Source organism: Mixophyes fleayi, chromosome 7, assembly GCF_038048845.1.
Source record: "Mixophyes fleayi isolate aMixFle1 chromosome 7, aMixFle1.hap1, whole genome shotgun sequence".
NCBI classification, from domain to species: Eukaryota; Metazoa; Chordata; class Amphibia; order Anura; family Limnodynastidae; genus Mixophyes; species Mixophyes fleayi.
In genome coordinates this window covers 115699794-115725922 of record NC_134408.1, presented here as the reverse complement: position 1 = coordinate 115725922, position 26129 = coordinate 115699794, and the positions used below count along the sequence as shown (strand labels likewise).

At 37.9% G+C, this 26129-nt stretch overlaps 1 long non-coding RNA gene across 1 annotated transcript; it reads right to left on the bottom strand.

The window, feature by feature from the left end:
* Positions 1 to 695: 695 nt before the first annotated feature.
* LOC142097045 (uncharacterized) lies at positions 696 to 18517 on the bottom strand. Its single transcript, XR_012678101.1, has 4 exons — positions 18481 to 18517; positions 14500 to 14528; positions 7064 to 7269; positions 696 to 846 (listed from the first exon to the last, which is right to left on the bottom strand). It is a non-coding gene; the product is annotated as an uncharacterized LOC142097045 (long non-coding RNA).
* Positions 18518 to 26129: the final 7612 nt, after the last annotated feature.

Sequence of the window (26129 nt, the reverse complement as noted above, 5' to 3'; positions counted from 1 at the left end):
AGCTTAGCTTTCATAACTTGTCTCCAGTAGTTAATGCCATCTGAAGATGTCGTTAACACGAATAGCCTCACCGGAGAGGGATCTTCTGATCCCTCCCTGGCAAGCTTCATGCTCCTCCCCTTCCTCCCTTCACTAATTGTTTTCATACGCAGTGAACACGCTGGAACCTGGGAGTAAAATGATAGGCTCTTCAGCATGACAAGTTCTTATCGGAGCTGCTGTCCTGATTGAGCAATTTTGATAAATTACAAAACAAAATCATTTTTTATCACTGGGATAAGACTAACAGGGACAAAATGGAAACAGTCATAAATAAACCCCTCAGAGTTAGAACTCATGTTGTTAATTACTGAGAGAGACAAGTGTCAAGTAAGATATTTTAAGTTTATACCATGAGTCATTACGGTATATCATTACAAATTTTTACTCCATTTGTATTATCAGTTCAAGTGAAGCATGGGTATTGGTGCAAATGGAATCAGTAAAAAAGGAAAGCCCTTTAATGATTATGTATAGAAATAAATTGACTTATTTACAGGACATCAACCTCACATGGACCTTTTTCAAGATATTTCCTTTGGGTTAAACACGTTGATATACTGTCAAATCTTCTTTATTCATGTGTAGTTCCACCACAGTCTGACATCCAATAATCATATTAATAATTACACTCAGTCTTTCTGCATAGAATCCTGTAACTTATATTATGTTTTTATTATATAGTTTGATTATTGGAGCAATAAGCAGATAATATACAGTATAGGCATTCTTTATACTGAATTAATTGGTAAAAGCTGATTTGAAATCTTGTTCATTGTCTTGCACAGCAACATAGCAATTTTCAATCTGCAATTAGAAAAGTGTATTACTCATTTAAGTAAATAATAATAGACATACTTTGTCAAAACTAACAATAACTAATTACTGCAATATATGACACACAATTGATTTAAAACAAAGAAATGGAATCCAAGACATTGTTCATAGATTACTTTGTCCAAATGCATGCAAAACAATTGAACTATTGTGTGTGTGGGCAGAATTAATGATCATAATTGCTGAGCTTGAAAGCATCTCTGCCAAAATATGTGGACATAAAATACATTCACAATAAAACTAAATCACGTGAATATGCAAAGTTGAAATTATGTCAAGATGAGTGCTTCTCTGCACCATTTGGAATAATATAAAATAAACTCTTGAATACAGCAGGTATCACTCTCCTTCTTGTGTACTAATAAAATAAATAAAAGATCTTGATAAAATACGCTCACAAAATCATATATTACTGATCAATGAAGAAAGCACCTATCAGCTTCAGAGGTGAATCCACAATCAGCCAATCAGAAGCAGCTAGCTACTGCTGGCAATCACCAGCATCATCAGCGTGTATGTGCACCTACCCTCAGGCATTCACAGTTGATATGGCTACTGACAGGCATATATGCATCTCTGTGCAAGTATACATCTGTTGGCAATTACTCGAACTCGCCCTTATTGTGCTCGGCCTATGTTAGACCGCCCCTTCCCTCCTCCATCATACCTCTCCTATCACAAGCAATGCATACGACTTGTTTTATGGACAGGCGCAGAACAAATTCACAGATTTTACATTATGTAAATGGGCATCCAATTCAGTATCAGGTCCCAAGTATCTATCCAGGCTGACAAAAAAGTTTCACTGAACATAACATAACATAATTTTGATCATTCCATGTGTACAAATTGTTCAATAGAAAAAGGTCTAAATATTTGTTGCATGTCTGGCCATCTTAAGAAGGGATTATAATGAATTATTGCTGCACTTATTGTCAATGGCTGCGACACATTGTTAAAACTGAAAACAAGTACAGTAGGTGGGTTGCAGAGAGCGACATGTGATTGGATGAGGGGTGATCATATAATGTGCTCTACAGCTTCATATCGTGTAGCCCTCTTTTTGTCCCAGAACACTCTGAGGGCTAGATTTACTAAGCTGCGGGTTTGAAAAAGTGGGGATGTTGCCTATAGCAACCAATCAGATTCTAGCTGTCATTTTGTAGGAAGTACTAAATAAATGAAAGCTAGAATCTGATTGGTTGCTATAGGCAACATCCCCACTTTTTCAAACCCGCAGCTTAGTAAATCTAGCCCTGAGTCTGTGTCTGTGGCGTGTGTCACAGGTACAGTGATCAGCATTAGTGCAGAGGGTGGTGCAGCCTCTTTAAAATATATTTACACACATCTAATTTTGTGATTGATACTTGCTTAGATGTGAAAGCTGCTAAATAATCATTTATGTTATATAATTCATTTTTAGATGTTGAAGTTGGGAAAAACGAATAAGGGCATAACCTACTCTTTGTAAAGCGGATATCATTCTCATTATGAATCATGAACTAGGCATGAGTTATTGCTGAAGGATATCTAGAGATAAATACAGAAACATACTTTATCATCACCATCATCATCATCATCACCATCACCATTTATTTATATAGCGCCACGGACTTTGCAACTTGCATTTAATTACCGGATAATAATACCTCTGTTGTTAATACAAAATACCACATTCTGATGATTCATGCAATGTGACACACACACATTATCTGATTACAGATATCTAATAGCAGCATCACTAATGGAATTAAACTATTATGTATTATTAGTGCAAATCAGTCTAAACTATCATGTTCCTCTCTGGATAGTTCTCCAACCATTGGTCCTCAAACCACATGCATATGTGCTTTATCACCAATTAAAACACTGCTAATTCTATAAATGCACCCTTGGTCACTTTTGAGTTTACTCTTACCACAACAGATAGCATGCATCACCCCAAATGCCTTAATATACATCTTAAATGATATACCCCCATTGGAATATAAGGAGACCCTTACCTAAAACTTTCCTGTTAAACTGTTATTTGCATGGGGAAGGTTCTTGCATTTGGGACTCTACTTCTCAGTCTTTTGGCTAAGATCAAGTATAGTTCTGTCTCAGACGGGAGAGCCCAGATAATAGGTGGACTATATTGATCCTCTGGCCAAAAAATCCAGTAGTTTCAAAGCCAAGGTGCTAGGTGCCCTCAGTGATAGCTAACTGGGGGTGCCTGTACATTTTGTTTTATGAGACAGACACTGATTGAATCAGTCAGGCACTTTCTGTTAAGTCATTGTACACTGCAAGCAGCCCTACTATGCTTTTTGGCTGGGCAGAAATATTGTTTACAATTCTGTCTGATATATACAGATTTTATTATTTCTGATTGAATGTTCTGATTATATAACATTTGGATCTGTCACCAATTCTGACATACACATAGAGATCAAGCATTTGTCACATCCTTTGTTTTGTTCAACGTATAACAATTGTCACACACCACAATTTGACACATGCAGTTAGGACTAGATTGAGCGCCAAGATATTACACTGCGCCTTATAAAGTATATTTAATTAATTCCATAAGTCCATGCTTTCAATGGAATCTACACTCTACTTTCTCTCTATATTTATTTTTTTTGAAAGCCCAGGATCCGTGCTTTTGTGCCACCAAAGTGCAAAAATAAGTATTAAACACACTAGGGTGTGGTCATTTTCAGGACCCCCATCAAAAGAGGAAGGGCCTGTCTACCTACCGTTGAAGCCACAAGGCCTATTTGGGAGCAAGTCTTGTTGCAAGTCTAGGGAAAGTCTCTCTACCATGGGATCCGCCAAAGCTTTGTGAGATGCACAAAAATAATAGTGCAGGTGACAAAACAGAGGTGAAATAAATAAATAAATTAGTGCCGAATTTCTCTCCACAATCTTGCGATGCCATTCGGTTTATTGATCATTTGTGCATTGTGGAGTTTATTTGCTATATAACTTATATCTCCTGAAGCAAAAGACTCTTATTACTTTATTAAAATTGTATTCCCTCCCCCTCTATTTTAAGTACCTCCATCTTACCCCATCTTGTTATTATTGAAAAACCTAATAAAATATGTTTTTAAAAAGTTGTAACCCCATTCCATGGCTGAGCTATTATATAAATGATCCTGCCTAGCCATAAGTCCAGGGCAAAAGGAGGCAATGTGTAGCAAAGAAAATTGGGAAAATGTCCCTGCTCACTCCCAGACTTTCTCAGCTACCTCTCCCCCTGGTCAGAGGATCGAGGCAACCTGTCTATAACCAAAGGGTAAACACTCCCTTCTAGGACAATACTACACTTGGTGTTAGCCAAAGGACATAGGGCCTGAGTCATTAAGGAGAGCAAAGCATAAAAAAGGAGTAACTTTCTACCTGGACAAAACCATTTTGCATTGGAGCGGGAGGTAAATTTAAAATGTTTGGACAGATTTATAGTTGGGGTAGGGCATGTCCTAGATTAACTTTAAATTTCAATGTAAAAATAAAGCTATCAAGCATTTGTGTGCTACATGAAAAAACAGCCCTTGTATTGTTACATGGTTTGTCACAGAGAACATTTACTCCTATTTTTTGCCTTACTTTCCTAAATGACAATAAAATGAGGCTTGGATCGTTCACCATGGTAACTGTGTATGTGACCAGCTGCTTATTACCCACCAGTTACTGGTTAAACACGTATTTCCCCTCAGGCTCCCGCCATTAAAAAGTTACATAAGTGTATTTAGTATAACGTCTGATTTTATAGACAATGAAAGTGTACAATATGATAACAACTAAAGGCAAAAGTGCATTTAATTACAAATGCATTGTACGCAACATAATCATAAATATACACAAATATACAGATTCAGATTGATCTTTTATACAATTTTAATAATTTGGCTTTAACAAAGTATTAAGGGAAAAGTTACTGATGAATGTGGTGGTTTGTCCAAAAAAATGAAAATAGCTAACATTTCATACATTACATGTAGTGGCAAGAAAGACTCAGACCATGCCCACTTTTTGCTTTTAGTGGTCCTGTTACACATACTAGAATGTCTACTAAAAAATAAAGTGCCCAACACGGTCATGTATCTTCTGTAGATTTCCATGTACCACCATCATGTGGGTCTGTCACCTCCAAAATAGCCACATCAGTACATGAAATAAACACTAAGGCTGAAAAACAAATTGGGCTTTTACAGAATCCTGAGAAGAATCTAAGGGTGTCCATGAGTGGTCTATGTGAGTCTGACAATTCAGATTCTGACACAAGTTATAGGGCAGTCTCCTTACAAAATGTCTCAACCATCTGGAAATGTGAGGATGAATAGTAATGATGATGAGTTAGGCATAGTAATTGAGGATGCTATTTTGAAACTTGCTAATGTGCAACAGGATGAAGGGGATAATTGTGGATCTGTACTTGAACAAGATAATGAGAAGGATGATGATGATGATTGTGTCCAACTAAGGCAGCCACCAGTGGTCCCACCTCATGCCCATGATAACCGTCTTGGCAGGCCTGGGCAAAAGGGAGGTTAAACAGAAAGTAATTTCTAGCCACTTAACTACGTATATGTGGACAAGTACTTTACTGGTCAAACAAAAGAATACACAGCCCACTGGGTAGGTGTATCGCCTTCAGCAGCAGCAGTGTTTGTAGCATCATCATCATTCTCCTCATCCCTTCAGCATAGTAGAGCTAGCAAACAGTGCCAGGTCATTCACAGCACCTTGCTTATTGTTCACTAAATACCTGAGATGTCACTGATACTGACCCTCACACAATTGCTTTCAGACTTAAACACTTGGGATTTTAAAATCTAGAAGTATATTTCTTTATTGGGGTGTGCTGCTCACAGTCATACAGTACCCTGCGTTTTGCTCTTTCTCCAGATGTCTATACTATATATACAATAATATACTATTACTACAACCAATAGACACTGCTTTTCTAATCTTCACTCTCTCACACTTTATTGATCAGCACACAATTCTAGCAGACTGATCTCTACATAAGCTGCAGTATAATCACAGTTATTGCAAGATACACTTTCACTCTGTTCAACCCTCTACAAGCTATTTTCTGGGCATAAAACTACAACAAATGTCCTACCCACATGCTATCACTTCTAAAAATGGCAGCTAAGAACAGAGGGAGGGCTATATATAAAAAGTATTGATCCAAAGCTTGCAAGATCCAACATTGCACCAAGGATGAAGTTTTGCTTCGATTTCAGATCCGAATTTGATGTGAGGATCCGAGTCATGACTCAGTTCGACTCAGTACTTCAAAATTCGAATCTGTCGGATTTCTCCAAATCTGAACCACTCAACTCTACGCTTAAACATTATATATTGTAAAACTAATCTGCCTTATTAGTTATTCCAGTAAGCATTTTTACATTGTTATGATTTGGATGTTAGAGCCACTGTTTCAATAATGTGCATGGTTGTCACAACATATTATCTTGTCCAATCTTGCGGTTGGGCAATAATGAATAAATGTAAAATAATATGCAGAGTATTGAGGCTGTCTGTGCAGAATCACTTATGTTAATGTTTACTGAACATGTATAGAATAATAAAGGTTAAGTCTATCCCTATACTGTACAGTTAAACTAAGCATAGAAGCAGGATGAAATTGCTAGTTATGCTTCATTAAATGTAGTAAATGCATAAAAACATGATACAATTATACTGGAAACTGAATACTGAAAATAAAAAAATCATCAATCACTATTGTTAAGAAATGTCTGCAGTGTTACAGTCTATAGAGGTAAGTGTTATGCAGAACTAATAAAAAGGTGAATGAAGTACAAAATACTTAAGGAAATAAAGTTTAGCAATTCCTTTTTATTATAATGCTAAATACTACAGAGAAAAGACCAGAGTAAAATACTAGCATGGATAACAAAAATTGAGTCTTTGCAATTGTCTTAAAACTTTGTGAAAAGAAGGTCTTGAGCTTCCTCCTTTACAGCAATATCCAATTATTACTACATACTACTCCAGAAATGTACACTTCAGCTTCATAATTGAAAGTCAATGCTGGTGTAAACTCAATGGATGATTGAGCTAGACCTACCTTAAAAGCACAACCTGAGAAATATTGTCTGCTTGAAATTTATGAGTATTATAACAACTTATTTAACTTAATGTATATCACTTTTGTTACTAGACTAACCATTTCAAATTTCTAATGTTTTCCATGTGGCACTGGTCCTTGATGGCCATGTGGTCCGGGTGCTTGGTGGCCATGTGGTGCTGGTCCGGGATGGCCATGTTGCTGTGGTCCATGATGGCCAGGAGGATTGTTATGTCCATGAGCAGGAGGGTGACCCCCATGCTGGGGTGGGACATGACCTGGGTGCGGGTTTCCATGGGGCTGTCCTAAAATAAAATATGGTCATTGTTATTTCTAGTTGTAGGACCAGTAACCCAAGCTGGCTGCACATGCGCTTTAGATGTCTCCCCTGCCAGCTAAGAATTACATCTCTCAGCATGCAGTGAGGAGGGTGTGTGTGTGTGAAGGAGACATTACAAACGGCAGTTGGAGATTCTGAGAGGCACTCAGAGAGACAGACATCCTGCGGGAGTCCCTTGCAGCCTATCAAAGAGAGAGTAATGGGGTTCTGAGAGGATTGAGGGACAGAAAGATTAAGGTGAGCGAGACACCATGAGAGAGAGTGGAGAAGACTTTACAGTGGAGAGTGGGAGAATTTACCAGATACTTGAGCAGAGAGGAGCCATCTTGGATAAAGATGCTGGAGACCAGTGGGGATAAGTAACCCATGTTTACCTTGTTATTGATCTACTTGGACTAAGTATTTTTGTTACTAGTCAGGTAGTATATTTTAATACCCTTTTGCGGAACTGTGATCTAGTGACAAGGGTGAAGTGTAGGAAAATGTAGTTAGGTAACAGAGACTGAGTCTAAATTGAGGATAACTGTACCAAACTCTAGGATCCTATTCCTGATCTCAGGGAAATCACTATTGTTTTGTTAATATTCTTGTAAATCAGTTCATCAGGACACTGAAGCATGGGTGGGCACTGCTGAGCTCTTTATTCAGCCATTTGCAGACTCTGGGTACATTGCACACTGGCCACACCCACTTCCCAGCATTCCCCATGGTCTTAGGGACCATCACTAAAGATTCAAGCTTAAACATATAAGGGAGTGTCTACAAACATTAAGCATATCTAATGCAATAACATCACATCTTCTTTTCTTTAAAGATAAGCCCTGTATCCTTCAGTATAACAATTTAACGATATAACATTAAGAACATCATCTAACACGTTTCAATGAGTCTCTCAGGTCTGCGTATTTCTCTTATGGGTCTTTCACACAAAGTCTGTGTATCGTCAACCATGTTGGACCTTTCTTCCATCATGGTTTGTTCACCATTATCAAGTCCATCATACATGTCAGATGAAGGGTATTCTTCAGTCGTGTTGCCATCACTATGGTTGGGTTGAGATCTTAAATCGACCCGATTTCTTCTTACTTCTGTTCCACGATCTGTACGTACAATATAAGATCTTGGTGCTACTTGTGCTTGCACAATACCTTTCTGCATCCAAATGCCTTTCTCATGATCTCGGAGACGGACTTGGTCACCTGATCTTAGATCAGATAAGCTTTTTGCTCGCCTATCATGGTACAGTTTCTGTTTCTCCTGTTGACGTACCTTACTCAGTCTCACCAATGCTGAGTTATGCGTATTAAGCAGTTCATCACTTATCGGAAGATTTGCTCTAATCCTCCTTCCCATCAGCATTTGTGCAGGAGAGAGTCCATTCTGTAGAGGTGTACTGCGGTAGATTAAAAGACTTTTGTAGAAATCTTCTTTGCCGTCTTGTGCTTTTTTCATTAGACTCTTTACAGTTTTTACTGAACTTTCCACCAACCCATTTGACTGTGGATAGTGGGGACTCGATGTTGCATGGACAAATTCCCACTCTTCAGCAAACTGTCTAAATTCAGCGCTGGAAAACTGAGGTCCATTGTCAGTGAACACTTCCATAGGAACACCATGCCTTGCAAAGATTGACTTCATGCAACTGATTACGGCTTTACTAGTAGTTGTAGGTAGAGTCTGCACCTCAGGGTAGTTAGAATAATAATCAGTCACGACAATGTGCGTTTTTCCAATACAATCAAACTAATCTGCGCCTACCTTCTGGTATGGTCTCTCTGGCACTGCATGAGGACTCAGCGGCTTGACTTGTTGCTTTGGTCTGTACGTAAGACACAGTTCACATGTAGCTGTTGTCTGTGCTATGTCCTGGTTCATTCTTGGCCAATACATCACTTCACGCGCCCTCCGTTTACATTTCTCTTCTCCTAAGTGGCCTTCATGTATCTTGCACAGCATAATTTTTCTTAGTCGTGCAGGTATAATAATTCTATTGCCTTTGTAAATAATACCATTGACAACCGTAAGGTCAGTGCGGTACATCCAATAATCATGAATAGACAGTGGGCACGCATTTTTTTCTGCTAGCCATCCTTTCAGAATGATGTCTTGTAACACTTTCATTGTGATGTCTGTCTCTGTTTCTTTTCTTATCTGTTCTTGTCTTGCAAGAGACACAGGTAGAGAAGCTAGAATCAAATTAACATATGCGTCTATCTCTTTATCCATCAGACTTTCGGAACCTTCACTTTTGTTCACAGCACGGGAAAGTGTGTCAGCAATGTACATGTATTTACCAGGACAGTACAGCAATTGGACATCATATTTCTGTAGTCTTATAAGCATTCGTTGAATTCTCATGGGACAGTCATGTAACGATTTAGCCATGATAGCTACCAATGGCTTGTGGTCAGTTTCCACTGTAAACGCTTGACCATACACAAATTGATGAAATCGCTCACATGCATATGTGATTGCTAGAAGTTCTTTTTCTATCTGAGCATATCTTGTTTCAGCACTTGTCAATGCTCTTGATGCATAGATTACCGGTTGCCATGTATCCTCATGTTCTTGTAACAACACTGAGCCTAGGCCAAATTGCGAGGCATCTGCTGAAATTCTTATACTTTTTGTAGGATCAAAGAATCTTAGTACCAGTTGCTCTGTGATGGTCCATTTCAAGTTTTGCCAACTTTCTTCTTGTTCATGTGACCACATCCACTCATTATTTTTGTCCAACAACCATCTTAGAGGTGCTGTTTGTTCGGAGAGTTGAGAAATAAACTTTCCTAAGTAAGTAATCATTCCTAGGAATCTTCTCACGTCGTCTTTGTTGTTAGGACGTTCCATGTTTATTATGGCTGATATTTTCCTCGGGTCAGGCTTCACACCTTCTTCCGAGACCACGTCACCCATAAAGGTAAGTGTTTTCACACCAAATTCACATTTGTCCTTGTTCAGCTTTAGATTCACCTTCTTGATAAGTTCCATTACTTGTCTCAGTCTAGAATCATGTTCTTCTTTTGTAGATCCCCAGACAATAATGTCATCCATCATTGTTTCAACACCTGGAATGTGTTCAAAAATCATGTGTATCCTTTTGTGATATACTTCTGGAGCAGACAATATCCCATATGGTAGTCGAAGGAATCTGTATCGACCTTCTGGGGTATTAAATGTACACAGCATTAAGCTGGCTTCATCTAGCTTCATTTGCCAGAATCCTGAAGATGCATCCAATTTACTGAACCATTTTGCTCCCGCAAATTGTGACATGATTTCATCTCTGGTTGGTAGTTTGAAATGTTCTCTTTTAATAGCCTTATTTAAATCTCTTGGATCCAGACATATTCTGAGTTGTCCATTTTTCTTTTCAACAATTACTAAGGAGCTCACCCATTCAGTAGGCTCATCAACTTTCTGTATCACACCCAAAGCTTCCATGCGGTTTAACTCCTGTTTTAGTTTTTCTCTCAGCGCAAATGGCACTTTTCTACAGGGGTGTATCACTGGAGGAACTTGCGTGTCTAGATTTATCTTATGCTCGCCAGGCAGACAACCTAAACCTTCAAACATGTCTCTGTATTCTGTAAACACTGATTTGCATTCATCTTCTACTTGTGATGTCACCATGAAAACTTTCTTTATCAAGTTAAGCTTCTCACATGAACTTAATCCTAGAATCGGTTGTACATCTTTATCCACAATCAGTAGAGATGTTTTGAACTTTTGTCCTTTGTAGCTCAGGGTCACTAGGCATGTACCTTTCACAGGAATTTCCTCCCCAGTGTACCCTGTAACTTTCACATTGGCTGGATGAATTTTAGGTTTTACTCTAAAAGTCTTATAGTCTTGAAACGATATCAAATTCACCTGCGCACCAGTATCAAGCTTAAAGGGAATGACAATCTTGTTCACTGTTAAAGGAACAATCCATTCTTTCTTGTCTGTACTGCAAAGTTCAATACAATTCACAAAAAAATCTTCAGACGTAGCTTGTTCAACGGCATTCACTTTGTTTGTTTCACTATTGGTTCTACAGCATTTGGCAAAGTGATTAAGTCCACCACATTTCATGCAGGTTTTACCATAAGCAGGGCACATTTTAGGATTGTGAGTATTTCCACATCTACTGCAGATTTTCCTATTAGATTGCATTTTAGACTGCTTCATTTTAGAGACTGGTGGTTTGCTTGGCTCTGTTTTCTTCACCACATGTACAGTAGTATCAGATTCCTTGTGTAACTGTTTGGCTTGCAGTCTGGTCATTTCTGCAGATCTGCACATAGTCATTGCCTTGTCTAGTGTTAGGTCTTGCTCTCTCAGCAATCTTTCTCTGAGTCCATTATCAGGTATTCCACAGACAATACGATCTCTAATCAGTGAGTCCTTTAAATCACCAAACTCACAGGTTTTGCTGAGTGATTGCAGTTCTGTAACATACTTATCAAATCCTTCTCCAGACTTCTGATCACAGGTGAAAAACTTATATCTTTCATATGTCACATTTTTCCTTGGCACAAAGTAATCTTCAAACTTTTGCATTATAGAAGATAGCACCATATTCTGCCCTTCAGCAAACTGAAAACTGTTATAAATGTCCAGCACATCCTCTCCTATCACATGGAGGAAGATGGATTGTATAGATTGTACGCTCCTCTGAGCAGGGCCATCTCTCCTCCTGTTTCCACCACTTCTAACTCTGCTCTCCAGCTACTTAGCCCTCCTCCTCAAAGGTCCTCCACCCCACATCCACTTTCGCTCCCTCCTCCCCCCTGGGGGTCTCCCTGTCTTCCACGCCCCCCTTCTTGGGCCCCGTCATTTTCGGATCCTCCCTCCCCCTTCCCCGCCCTCTCTAGCTGTGCATTGAGCGTACTGAGTTGCTGTGTTTACTGTACTGTGCTGTCTCCCATTGTATTGTGATTTTGTTTGTCTCTGTACGGCGCTGCGGATGCCTTGTAGCGCCTTATAAATAAATATTAATAATAATAATAATAATGGATGACTTTGTTTTATCCTCCATTGCATCAGCTCCACATGCAGAAAGATATATATTAAACCTTTGTTTAAATCTTTTCCAGTTTTCAGACAAGTTGCCAGACATGAGCATGCCTGCTGGAGTAGACAGCCTATCCATAGTTACTCACTGTTTGATGTGACCAGAGCACAAGGCAGATATTCAGACACTGCGTGTCACAGCTTTACAGACTTCTGCAGGATCCTTTCACACTCTGAGCTCTAGCAGTCCAGTTAAAACTTCTTCTGACACCATGTTTTGTTAATATTCTTGTAAATCAGTTCATCAGGACACTGAAGCATGGGTGGGCACTGCTGAGCTCTTTATTCAGCCATTTGCAGACTCTGGGTACATTGCACACTGGCCACACCCACTTCCCAGCATTCCCCATGGTCTTAGGGACCATCACTAAAGATTCAAGCTTAAACATATAAGGGAGTGTCTACAAACATTAAGCATATCTAATGCAATAACATCACAACTATAATCATGCATTGAGGAGCCAGTGTTTGCTAAAGGAACTTTATGCTTATGCTTTAGAGAAAAGAGGGAACAGCATGTGTATTACTTGTGTTCTACATCCCTATTGAATTGGAATAAAGACAGGTAAGAGAGTGTGCTTTTCTAAATCAACAGGAGAAAGCAAACTTTTGTGTAAATTAGGAATATTGCAAAGTGCTGCTGTGTGAATTTATATGTGTTAAGCTGATGTTGAGGAATAAGTAGGGGGCGGAGGGTTCCTTAGTCTTCCTCTGGTGTTGCTCATTCCAACAACATTTCCCCACAAAGATCCTACTGAACCCTGACTAAGATGGAGGCACTGCTCAACGAAGGTAACAAGCAAAAGTTTATATACAGACAGGACACACAATTCTGTGCGCACACCCGAGTGGGAAAAGGGGTGTTACATATTTATAAAACTTATTAACATTGTAATGACAGTGTTACTGGAATAATGTAACAACTGTGTTTGCTTCCTACCTATAGCAAGTTCCATTTCCTTATCCCTAAGCTGAGTAGGGTTCTTTTTCTATTGTGGAATTTCTTTAATATGAAACAGTTTAAAACAATTCAGCTTCCCAAATCCCCTTTTTGAGCCAACAGCTTCAGTGACATTGACGCCCATCCTGCAGTTCTGGATGGACGTCCTTTTAGAAAAGAAAGTAATTACATCTGGCTGTGTCTGTCACTTCCATGTTTGTTAAGGAAAGGCTGAGTGAAGTTGGTTGGTGAGCAGGATTGATTGGCACCTACTGGCAAATATCAGTCTGTCAACATATGCTTTGGTATCAATATTCATTTTATGCTTGCTGATCTGTGTGTGTCTGTTAAAGACAATATAATGTAGGAGAAGGCAGGGAAGTTATGAATTTAGCAAGTAGTTCCCATCACTGATGTTTCTCCATTAACTAAGACCAAGAGGAATGAGCGTTGACAGTGGTCAGAGGTATGGGGCACAGTGGAAAGTTATGAAGTGGAGCAATTTTAGGCTTTCCTCTCCACCCATACCTCTGTGTGGCACTGAGGGCCCCTTAATACAGGTGAATGGTGAACTTGTTATATGCTAACACTGGTCACAACGACAAGAAGAGGTAGACAGAACTTTGTTTCATATAAACTATACTGAAATAATGAGTTCTACTCCTCCAAACCATTGTCAAGAAGCAATCCTGGGGGAGGGAGGGGGGGGGGGGTTCAGTGCAGTTCAAACACCATTATGTAAACTATAACAAAGACTTAAATATTAAGTAAATTAGAAAACATTTTGCAGTCATTATTTAACACTTATGAAAATAATTTTGATTTACATAGACTCTAACAGTAATCATAGCTGCCTCCAGGGGCTATTGCCAAAATAGCTCATGTAGCAAGTATGGGGCCTGGTGATATATGTCCATTTGCTGCGGTGGCCCCCACTCTGCTTCTCTGAGCATCATTTGCACTTTCATTTGCACTTGGATGATTAGCACATTATTATCACAGTGGAACTGTGTCTGTGGTTGGATGGGTTGTGGAATTTGTGATAGGTACCTACCAATTAGAAATGTAATGTCTGTTCATTCTTAAAATAAGGTAGAAAGGAGTTCAGATGGACAGTAATATGTTGAGATCATGGAATATAGTACTCTTAACAGGTTTTATAAAACAGAGAATTTTAGGTATGGGATAATTGGTCCTTACCATGGTTTGGATGATGCATGATGTATAATCTTGAAACAGACACAAGAAAATTATATTAATTTCATGAATGCATATTTGCATACACTATGTACATATAATGAAATCACTATATTGGTATACATTGGCACAAATGATTTATATTAACCATAGCATGAACATATTGTAAGGAATGTAAATTTACCACAAAGGCTACAGTGCAGTAAGTTAGGAATCAAATACATAAAGCACTGAAACAACTTAAAATGAACACTACATCTAGTGCACTGCTCACTGATTGGCCCCTATAAATAAATATTACATTTTAAACTAGCTGTGCTATATCTGACCTTATAGCTGCATAAGGGAAAGCGTATCTGTTAGGACCATTGACATGTTGTTACAGGTATGACTGATCTGATATAGGCTCTTGGCTGCCATGTGGACAATACTGCTGGGCCTCTACATATTTAGAAGTTAAGCCCTCGCTAGACCACAGTCCATTCGGAACAAACTCACCACCACCATATAATCAAACTCTATTGCAATTATTCATGTGCAAAAATGGGTCTTCATTTTGTGGTGTGAGGTTATTTAAATGATTCAAGGGAGTGCAATTACATGTGCAGGGGAGAGCACAGACTTTTTCTCCTTGTAAAAGGACATGCTTTTTCCACCACCTCTGATGTGACCGAGAGATTGGGTCTCTCTGTAAATTTTTATTGAAATGCCTCTTGCACCTTCCAGTTGCACATATGCACATAAAGACTTTTAAATGAAAAAATATTACACATAAGACAGTCCTGATATCCCCTCATTCTAATAATTAATTTAAGACATAAGTAAAGATAGTGTAAGAAAAAAAAAGATAAGTTTAAATAAACAAAAGAGATGCTCCCAAAGTTGTAGTAATTTGGACTTTGAAGTAATAATAACCACTTTAACAACTATGTGCCTGATTTTGATTTAGGAGCAAAGCAAAGAAAAGGAGCAAATTTGCATCTTGGCAAAACCATGTTGCATTGGAGGGGGAGGTAAATTTAAAATGTAAAGACAGATTTATAGTTGGGATACAGCATGTCATAGATCAACTATAATTTAATTTAAATATAAAGTTATTAAGTATTTGTGTGCTACATGAAAAACAGCCAGTATTTCCCTTCCGTGAAAAAAAATAAGCCAATTTGTACCCCTTGCATTGTAAGATGGTCTGCCCAGGTGCAAAGTTGCTCCTTTACTTTGTTTTGCTCCTTACTCAAAATCAGACCCTATGTAAAGTTTCAGGTATATGCACAACCCTGCAAGTCTTGGTGCAAATTGATTTTTCAAGGCAATTCCAAAGATCATAAAGTGGGCACGCTCCCTAAAATGCACCAGGTGAGTAAGTTAGCACACATAAGTAGCTCACATAAAATGCTATAAAGAGTTTGCACTTGGATGTTCAAAAATAATCTATATTGTGGCAAAATTAAAAAAAATGACACCCAGCGCTTTGAAGTTTTTTCCTAGTTTGTAAGGAAAAAACTAGGAAAAAAAACTGTATGAAGCACCGATCTCTCCGAGTTGCCAGAAATCGGCGACTTTGCAGGGGATATTTAAAGCGGCGAAGGCTTGTTAAGGCAAGTTTGCCTTTACAAGCCATCGCCGCTTTAAATTTCCCCTGCAAAGATGCCGATTTCCGGCGACTTGCAGAAATCAGAGCTTCATACATTTACCCCCAAATCCTGTGTGTGTGTGTGTGTGTGTGTGTGTGTGTGTGTCTGTGTGTTTTTCAGAGTTATAGACTAATTAGCAGATTTATGCAAATATATAGTGAGGCAGCACAATTTTAATCCGATAAACCACACTATGTACAATAATGAAGCTATATTTGCAAATTGTTAACTTGAGCTCATAGATAGAAAGAGATCAGATCAGTACAATGCAAATTGGAGGTAACATGCAAAAAACCTTAGAAATTTGTAACATGATAGAAAGGGGAAAAATAGCAGTTTCAAAGTATTGGATAAAATTCTTGACTAATGCTCATAAAATCAGAGATTATCAGAAAAAAATCAATAAAATAACTATCTAATACATTATAATCAAATTCCAAAATGTATTTTTCCCAATTAATAATAAGATTTCCAAACTATCATTTAACTTTTCTGCTGCCACCTTGTAGAAAAATAAAAACATATTAAACTTACTAGTAAGTTGGAGTTTTCAGCTGACGTGTCAATTTGGTTTGAAAATAGTAGTCAATGAATCCCACCAATACCCTCCTTAGTAACTGTAATGGAACTTGTCAGAAAATAAGCACTATAGTAACTTTGTATAACGTTACAATAAAGTTGCAGACCCATGCAATACAGTCAACCCTCGGTGCTCTTGAGAATCGGATCATTTTAAGGCTTGCTGTCAACAGTAAGGGCTTATTGAAAAACATCACCAGACAAAACTGGGTACTTTGTCTTCGCTTTAACAGAGCTTTAACACATCTCAAAGGTTCCCTGCAACATATTGTACTGTGTACATGGGGGTCTATGCATCAAAGTACGATGAGCCACTAAAACAGAGAAAACAGCAGTTTTCTCTGTTAAATGTCCATCACAAAATGCATCAAAGGCTTATTGCATGATAAATCAAAGATTTCACCTGACATAATCCATTTAGGGCTAGATTTACTAAACTGCGGGTTTGAAAAAGTGGGAATGTTGCCTATAGCAACCAATCAGATTCTAGCTTTCATTTATTTAGTACCTTCTACAAAATAATAGCTAGAATCTGATTGGTTGCTATAGGCATCATCTCCACTTTTTCAAACCCGCAGTTTAGTAAATATACCCCTTAATGTTTGTCTTCTCAGTCCCCATAGCTTAATATGAGAACTGCGAAGTCCTGCAATGCATGAAGCTTTGAAAAGCTTTGCATTTTGCAGAAAGGTAACGCCAACCTCTCATTTTGTATGGGATTTTACTGAAGCCTCTCTGGCTTCGCAGAATCCGTTAGAGTAGAAGTGCTGTGCACAGTCTCACAGCACTTCCTCCTTTCACTGGCAGCGCTAGGCTGACGGTAAATAGGAAAATTAGATCACAGCACATGGGTCACTTCGTCGGAGCTCCCAGAGTAGCCCCAGCATAGTGCATGATGCGATTTGCAGCGATGCATATTTAGTGGCACCACATTACATTGATGTATAGACCCGTTAATGAGCAATCCATTGTGTTTTACTGACTGCTACAGGCAACATTGAAATTGACTCAAAGTGAACACTTGTCAGAAAGTATCTATGTACTAGTCTATTTGCTTACATTATTTTTGCAACAGTGAGAATTACAGCATGTCTAACTGGCTTCCAGGACATACACTGAATGCAAAATTAACGTTCTTGTGTACATGCCCTTAAGGAGAAGGAAAATGTGTTTTGCAAATTAGCACATGGGGCCTGATTCATTAAGGATCTTAACTTGAGAAACTTCTTATTTCAGTCTCCTGGACAAAACCATGTTACAATGCAAGGGGTGCAAATGAGTATTTTGCTTTGCACATAAGTTAAATACTGACTGTTTTTTCATGTAACACACAAATACTTGATAGCTTATTTGTACACTGAAATTTAAATTTGATATTTGTGTGCTACATGAAAAAACAGTCAGTATTTAACTTATGTGCAAACAAGTTTCTCAAGTTAAGATCCATAATGAATCAGGCCCACTATTACTTAATGGATATGCATTTAAACATGTAAATTCACCTGTAGCTTGACATTTTTTGGAATTATTGGTCCAATAGTGGTTATATGTCACTATCCAATATTAAAAATACTAAAAGTGAACTTAACACACATATATATATATATATATATATATATATATATATATATATATATATATATATATATATATATATATACAAATCATGCATACAATACACTCTAAAGAAACACATTAGCAACACACAGTAATGACTGATAACAGGAAATTTATGTACTAGTAAGCCATGTACATCTATCTATACACCTACCTCTAGCTGGAACAGACAATTGAAGATCTTATGATTGTTGAGGTAAAGAACAGCTTTATTTATAGCAAAACAATAGGCACAGGGAGGGGCACTGTGATATAACATAACAGACTACAAGCCAGTGACAGGTTGTTGGTTCCCATTTACAACTTTCCTAATAACATTTTTAGTTAGCTTACTGTTCAAACAATGTGAAAATACACTCCTTGTTATTATGGAGATGTTTACTAGCAGCAAGTGTCAAAGACATAGCACTTAGATGTTTTGGTACTACGAACAAAGTCCAACAATAAAAATATAATAACATTATCTAAAACTGGATCTAAATCTTAATCAAATTGTTGCATACTACGCTGTGCTGTAAACAAGTCTATTAATAAATTCAAATGTACAAGTACAGAAAATCCCAAACGAATAAATCAAAATGATGCGGCAATGGGCCGTGTTCAGACACAGCTTGCATTTAAAAAAAAGAGTTCTGACCATATGCAAATCGATGCAGATCTCCAGATGTGTTTCGATTTGAATCTGGGTATAAGTACACTGTTCCTAAACGGTACTTTACTTATGTAGACAGACAGAATAGACTGCAGTATACGCACAAGCGTATGAAGGTATACAAAAAATATTTTATTATAAAATAAATCTTCACCAACATTCATTTTTACAGTGCCAGTAAATTTCGTAGCGCTTTACAATTAGGAACAAACACTACTGTGTAATACAGACTAACAGAGAGGTAAAAGAACCCTGCTCACAAGCTTACACTCTATGGGAACAACTATTGGCAGAATAATCATTAATATAAATATGGATTTTCAAAGTTATTTTACTTGTATTTTTAAAAAATTTCTGATAAAGATATTCCAATTTCTAATATAGTGGCTTCAGTTTTAGCATGTTTTAATCAGTTTTAGTATATAAAAAAAGTAATAGTTTCCACCCCCATCTCATATAGCATGAGACAGGTTAAAATTGTGTGAATAGTTAGGCCTAGGCAACACCTGCATCGGTACATACACACGTTCTGACAATTTTCTGTTACATATCAAATGCTGTGAGCGTGCTTCCTGTGGCAGGTTGGTTCCACCCAAAAGAAAGGTTTGATCTCATTAAACACAAGGCAAAATGGACTCTCTTTACTCTCTGCTCCCACACTGAGAGGCAGAGCCGGATTTACACCTCATGGGGCCCTAGGCAAGATATCGGTTTGGGCCCCCCCGCCTTCACACACACACACATAATACACGCACGCAGTGGCCCCTCACAAACATATAATACACACAAACAGTGGCCCCTCACACACACATAATACACACACAGTGGCCCCTCACACACGCGCAATACACACACGCAGTGGCCCCTCACACACACACACACACACACACACACATAATACACGGACACAGTGGCCCCTCACACACACATAATACACGCACACAGTGGCCCCTCACACACGCACAATACATGCACACAGTGGCCCCTCACACACGCACAATACACACACGCAGTGATCCCTCACACACATAATACACGGATACAGTGGCCCCTCACACACATAATACACACAGACAGTGGCCCCTCACACACATAATACACACACTATTAATGTACTACCCTACCCCTCCCCCAACTTACCTTTTTCCATCTAGGAGCTGTGGACTGGAGTCTTCATCCCCTTCACACATGGGACGGCACCTGTCATGTGGTGCACGTCCCATGTGTCACAATTTGCTCTTTTCCCCCCCAGCTGGGCCCCCCAAGAGCCGCTAGACCTTAGGCAGGTGCCTAGGTTGCCTAGTGGTAAATCCGGCCCTGCTGAGAGGACACAGCTGAACCTGATGGAAAATGTATGTTGAATGGAATGGAGGTTTGTGTATGTGTGAGGTGGCCTGGAAAGCCATTTATATTAGAGGATGACTAGAATCATATGTCTTTGGTTTGTAGATGGTTACACTATGGCAGAGATTAGGGACTTTGTACTAATACAATGTTGTATTTGAATGGGTTGAAAGCAAGAGTCATAATGTGTAACTATTTGTTAGGTTGTGTAAGACGCTGTGATGTTGTAGTTTTGATAATGGAGAATGTATGATTAATATGTGACTGTGTGCAGATTGTGTTACATAAATAGGAATTGTATGGGGGGAATTCAATTCACCCCGAATTTGCATGGCGTTAAAATTATTACCGTTATTACGGTAGTTTTAACCCGGCTTTTTAAAAAGCCGGCATTGAAACTACCGTAATAACGGTAATAAAGCGCATTATTACCGTAATAATGGTAATTATGCGCAGGTCGCATTACTTTTACCTGTAACGTGGCCAATTGAATTTCCCCCTATAAGTTATAATTAAAATTGAACAATATAGCATTATAATTAAACAATATAGCTAGATATAGTGTTAAGATGGCCGACAATGTGCCATGTTGTTGTTAAATCCTGCCATGTTGTACAATTGTGGGACTATACATTCAATTTGGAACACAATGAAACAGGATTATGATGTTGGAATGGAACATATAGAGTTTATAGATGGCTAGAATAAGAAACTGGATTATAGTTTGTTGAATGAAAGGTAGTTTGTAATGTGAAACTTTTGAAGTGATGCAGTTATTGATGGAGAAATTGAGTTCATGGGATGATAGTTAATATGGCAGCAACGTAATCCATGCTTTCAATATGATTGCCATTGTAAGGTAATATGAGCACCATGATTGGACAAAATGATAAGTGGTATAATGAATAGTATGGGATATAAATTGTATTTGAGGCTTATATTGTTGTAAAATGTATGTGGATGATTGGAAGGTGTGTTTTGTTGAATGCTTAAAATGGAGCACAGCCTGACGATATTTTATACATCCCCCTCAGTGTCCCCCTAACATACCCTCCACATACACACAGACACAAAATACAAAAAAAATCACACACTCTCCACAATAGGCCCTGATTGATACTACAGTCTCCCACCACACAATACAAGCTTATTCACACATCCTTACTACAAACATTGACACACACATAACTTATATGTTTACAAAACAGGCAGTGAATGTAATGTATGAACATCTATACTATATACCACTTATGCTAATAGAGTAAATGACATCTGATGGGTTTGCATAATATACTCTTTACTGTTTTATATTATATATTAGTTTTACAACTAGAATGTTAATTAAGAATGCAAAACATTTTAAATTAAGCTACATCTTGAGTGCAGTCTTTCTTGGAAATATAAGCAGAAGTTTATTATATAAATATTGGTTTATATAAATATTAGATTAGATATTATATATTATATGTCTTAGGTTAAACCAGAACTACCTTTGCGAGCAGTTGGTTGATGGTAATAGTTATAAATAACGTTATTAAATCGTCATCCATACATTTGCCAGACTATTAGGTTTCCATACCCCCATTAGCACCCATTTACAGCTTCAATAAATGCATTCAATGTATACTGCACATATAATGTATTTTTATAGTCTGACTTACTTGTATACACATGTTCTGTGCTAGTTAGTAGCATGCATAGGTGTAATTTTTGCTGTGTCATTCATCACTACCATACAGCACTTACACCTGCCATGTAGCTGGTGCAAAAGATATAGCTGAAACCAAGCATATTCTAATGGGAGTCATACCGCAAAGAGTGAATCATTAACCCCTTGCTGATTTTATATAATTAGTGTCTTTCCTTTAATTAATATTTTAGCAAAAAATCCAGGGGGGTACACCCACACATTAAAGTTCTAATTTATACAAATAGATGAGAGAGAAAAATGTGTTCGATTGAGGAACTCAATGATTAGGATTAATTAGTCTTGGTCAAATATTTTTTTTTATCATTATTTATTGGTATGCAATAAAAATAAATATTTTTTTATTTTTTTTTAGTCTCAATTTTTGAATCATCAAAATTAGAAAAATATTTAAAATCTGTGGTTGGAAATTGACACAATTATGTTGAATAGACTGTAAAAATAGCAATGTTTCTCTCCTAATCCACGTTACTGCTGCAATATATTGTGATAATTGTTTTAAGTAATTAATACTATATCATTCCACGCTCCTTTGTTCCTTTTCAATGTAACAAGCCGCTCAGAGAACTAGAAGATATTGATTACAATAGTGAACATATACCCCCATAGTTTACTGGCATAGAGGTAGTAGTTATATTTAAGCTACTCTCAGAACTTGTTAACTAATAAGAGCTTATGTGGAATGATTATCTTATAAGAAAATAGTGGACTGCACTAAAATATGGTACTAGATGAGTACAACTGTGGATTACTAGTGTTTCTTGAATAAAACAAAAGATAAAGTATTTCTTAAAGCAATTCTATTCAACATAATGGTGTTGTCATGCCTGCATCTGTACTTGGACTGGATTGTGTCTCTGAAACGTGATTAGTGGCAGGAGGTGGCTGCTGAGAGTTCAAGAGATTACTAAATTTGATTAGCGTTGGAGACTGGCAAGAAGTCAAGAATAGCAAGATGATGGTCAGATTTAGCAGGAGAGACCAGATTGGAATTGGATTACTAGACCAGACTGGAAAGGGATTTTTGGACCAGACTGGAATTGGATTGCTCGACCGGACTGGTACCGGAATGGTGGACTAGACCAGAACCAGAATGCTGGACCAGACTGGATCCGGAACGTTGGCTGCGTTGTCTGGGCAGAATTAGCTGAAAAGACTGCAGACTGCTATAAACCAGGTTGTTCTTTTATAGGAACTCCTATGCCCTCATTGGATTCTGCGGTCAGCTGAGCTGAAGCTGTACTCTGTCTGGCTGAGAGGGAGCATATGACAGAATCCAAGATGGCGGCACTCATGCACTGGTTTTGGATGGATCTCTGGAGTGGAGACAGACTGGGCAGCATCCTGCAGAGAGATCTGAGACCAGAAGAGCCTCCGGACTGCAGGGACAGCCGAGAAAGACAGCGGAGGGGCAAATAACAGGACCTGAGTCCAGTGTGTGACAAGTGTCAATTTCCAAACACAGAATTTGAATATTTCGCTAATTTTGATGATTCAAAAATTGAGGCTTCTCAATGAAAATAAAAATATTTATTTTTAATGCATACCAATAAACTATGATACAAATTTTTATTTGACCAAGACCAATTAATCCTAATCATTGAGTGTCTTCATTATGCACATCTTTCTCTCTCTTCTATTTGTATAAATCTCACCCAAGCATACTTATGAGAAACCCATTACCTGAATCGACCTGCATCAGAACGCCCTCAGCACGCCCTTATTGTACATTACCTATGTTGGTTCTCCGTATCCCTCCCACATTCCGCCTATCAAGTTGTAGGCAGTTGAAAGTGTCAGTTGCATTCAGCGATGAATTGCATGACATTACTTTAATTGACATAAGGTCTGTTGCAGAGATATTTCCCGCATGATACGGTACGCAAATGGACATCTCAACATGAATCCTCCCTAATGTATAGAATTAAATGAAAACGAGGCAAAATAAAGTAAGGTCAAATACTAAGTAGACAATATACTAGATATTTATTTATTTATTAAACTTGCAAGAAACTTAGATTTTTCCATAATATCTATGAAGGGGCTTGCTGTAGAAAACATTTAATTTATCAAAATAATACACATTTCAGCTGTTTTAAAGATGAAAATAATATATTGACCAATATATTGAGGAAAAACACTAATACAATTTTTTTTACTTTATTTCCAATATATATCAATGTATAGTAAGCAGGGCATATATGTAGCAACCTTAGAGATTTGGAGACACTGCTAAACTATATAGAGTGCTGTTGAATCTCTTTCCAGAGATTGTTCTGATTATCTACCAACCATTTAAGACTATATAATTAATATATTCTTTTTAAATTTCAGATTTTTAACTAATATATTTTTAGACATTACAGTAGCTTATGAAAAAATTTGTTGAGATAGATGGGTACTGTATGCTGTCTCCAGTGGTCAGATACCAGAACCGTGGTGCCGTCCGGCCCTTCTGGGGTGTGTACTGCACACGCACAATGCGGTCTGCCAAAATGTCTACTGTGCATGTGCAATGCTCCTTCTTTACTATGTATGCACGAACATGCTGTACTTATCTCCTTGTATATCTATCGCAAATCCACAAGACTGCATACTGCATTTACAAACCTGTATCATGTATTCAATAAACCAACATTCTTTTAAGAGACAACATGTGGATTAATCTCCTTACTCAAATCTGCTGAAACCTGTTCCAGTCTAATAGGCATCTGTCAATAAAATGGTTTGACATTGCATTTTATCATGAAATGCACCTATTTTATCACTTGGCTGTTAGACCATTTGGGGATTCAAAACCAAAATAAAAAAGTACATGGAAAAAGTTTTTAAAAGATTCTTTCGTGTCCTGTCTACTATAGCTACCTACTACATTGTGCCCAGTAAAGGATAATTCTGCCTTTAAAGTAGATATTTTGAAAGTTTAACCACTGCCCCATTTTCCAATGTATGGCTGCACTGTTGGAGTCCATGTAAGCCACAAGTTGAGGCCTACATCAGCTCTGCCACCAGATCTTCTCATTGTGCCACTTCAGTCCAATAACATTTAAGGTTTCAGAGTCATGCCATGTGAGGACCCTATAGAATTAAGGACCCCAAGAGCACTGAGGAGAGAATTCAAGATAGCCTTTTATTAATTTGTGCTTTTCCGTTTGGCTCCTACAGTATTGCACATCTAAGCCTAAGTTATGTTGAATTTAAGAAATGTTTTATGTGACTAAAATGTGATTCTACTATAAGGGGGGTATTCAATTGTTAGCGAGTTTGTAATTTCGAGCGCGTTACGTCTTTTTTTTTCTTCTTATTTTCGAGCGTGGAAACTTCTCCCACAATTCAAATTTATTTATTTTTTTTACCAAAATGGTCTTATCGCGCTCCAAACGTTTGTCAATGTTAAAGTATAGGCTGGATGTGAACCCTCAGTGGAAAAAGCTATTCAATTGTTTTTTAACGCTGTGGGTGAAACAGGCAAATCTGCTGTTTCATCTCGCACCTCCTTGGTCTGCTCAAAGAAATTTTTTTTTTATTAAGTTAAGAAAAATATACATTAAACTGAAAAAATAGGTGTAAAAGTTCATAAAAATAACCTAAAAACTGAAAAGTACTATTTTTTTAAAAAAATAAAAGTGTAATAATGAATAATTTTTTGAAAGTTCCCCCTTTAAAAAAATCCATTAGTGGTGCATGTATTTAAACTTTATTTTTTTTTTTTAAGGGGGTGGGGGAAGTGGTTGTGCCTGACCTCAGTCAGCTCTCATCAAAATTGTGAAAAGTAGCATGTTATTTATTTCTATTTTAAAACCAAAAGCGTTTGCTCCCCACTCTATTTAGTCTTAACCCTAGTGCTGGCAGGCTATTGCTGTGTGTGTTAAAATCTTGGAAAAATTTTGCGTAGGGTTCCCCCTATTTTAATTGAACCAGCACTAGGCAAACCAGCCAGGGTGATAGGCACTATAGCAGGGGGGGGAAACGCAGTTTTGGGTCCCACGGCCATAATGACTAAACACCCACAGACTGTTCAGCGCTGGCCTGGATTCCCTAGGGAGTGTGGTCCGCTGAAAAATGTAAGCGGGCCACCCCCCTAGGGACACCCAGCCCA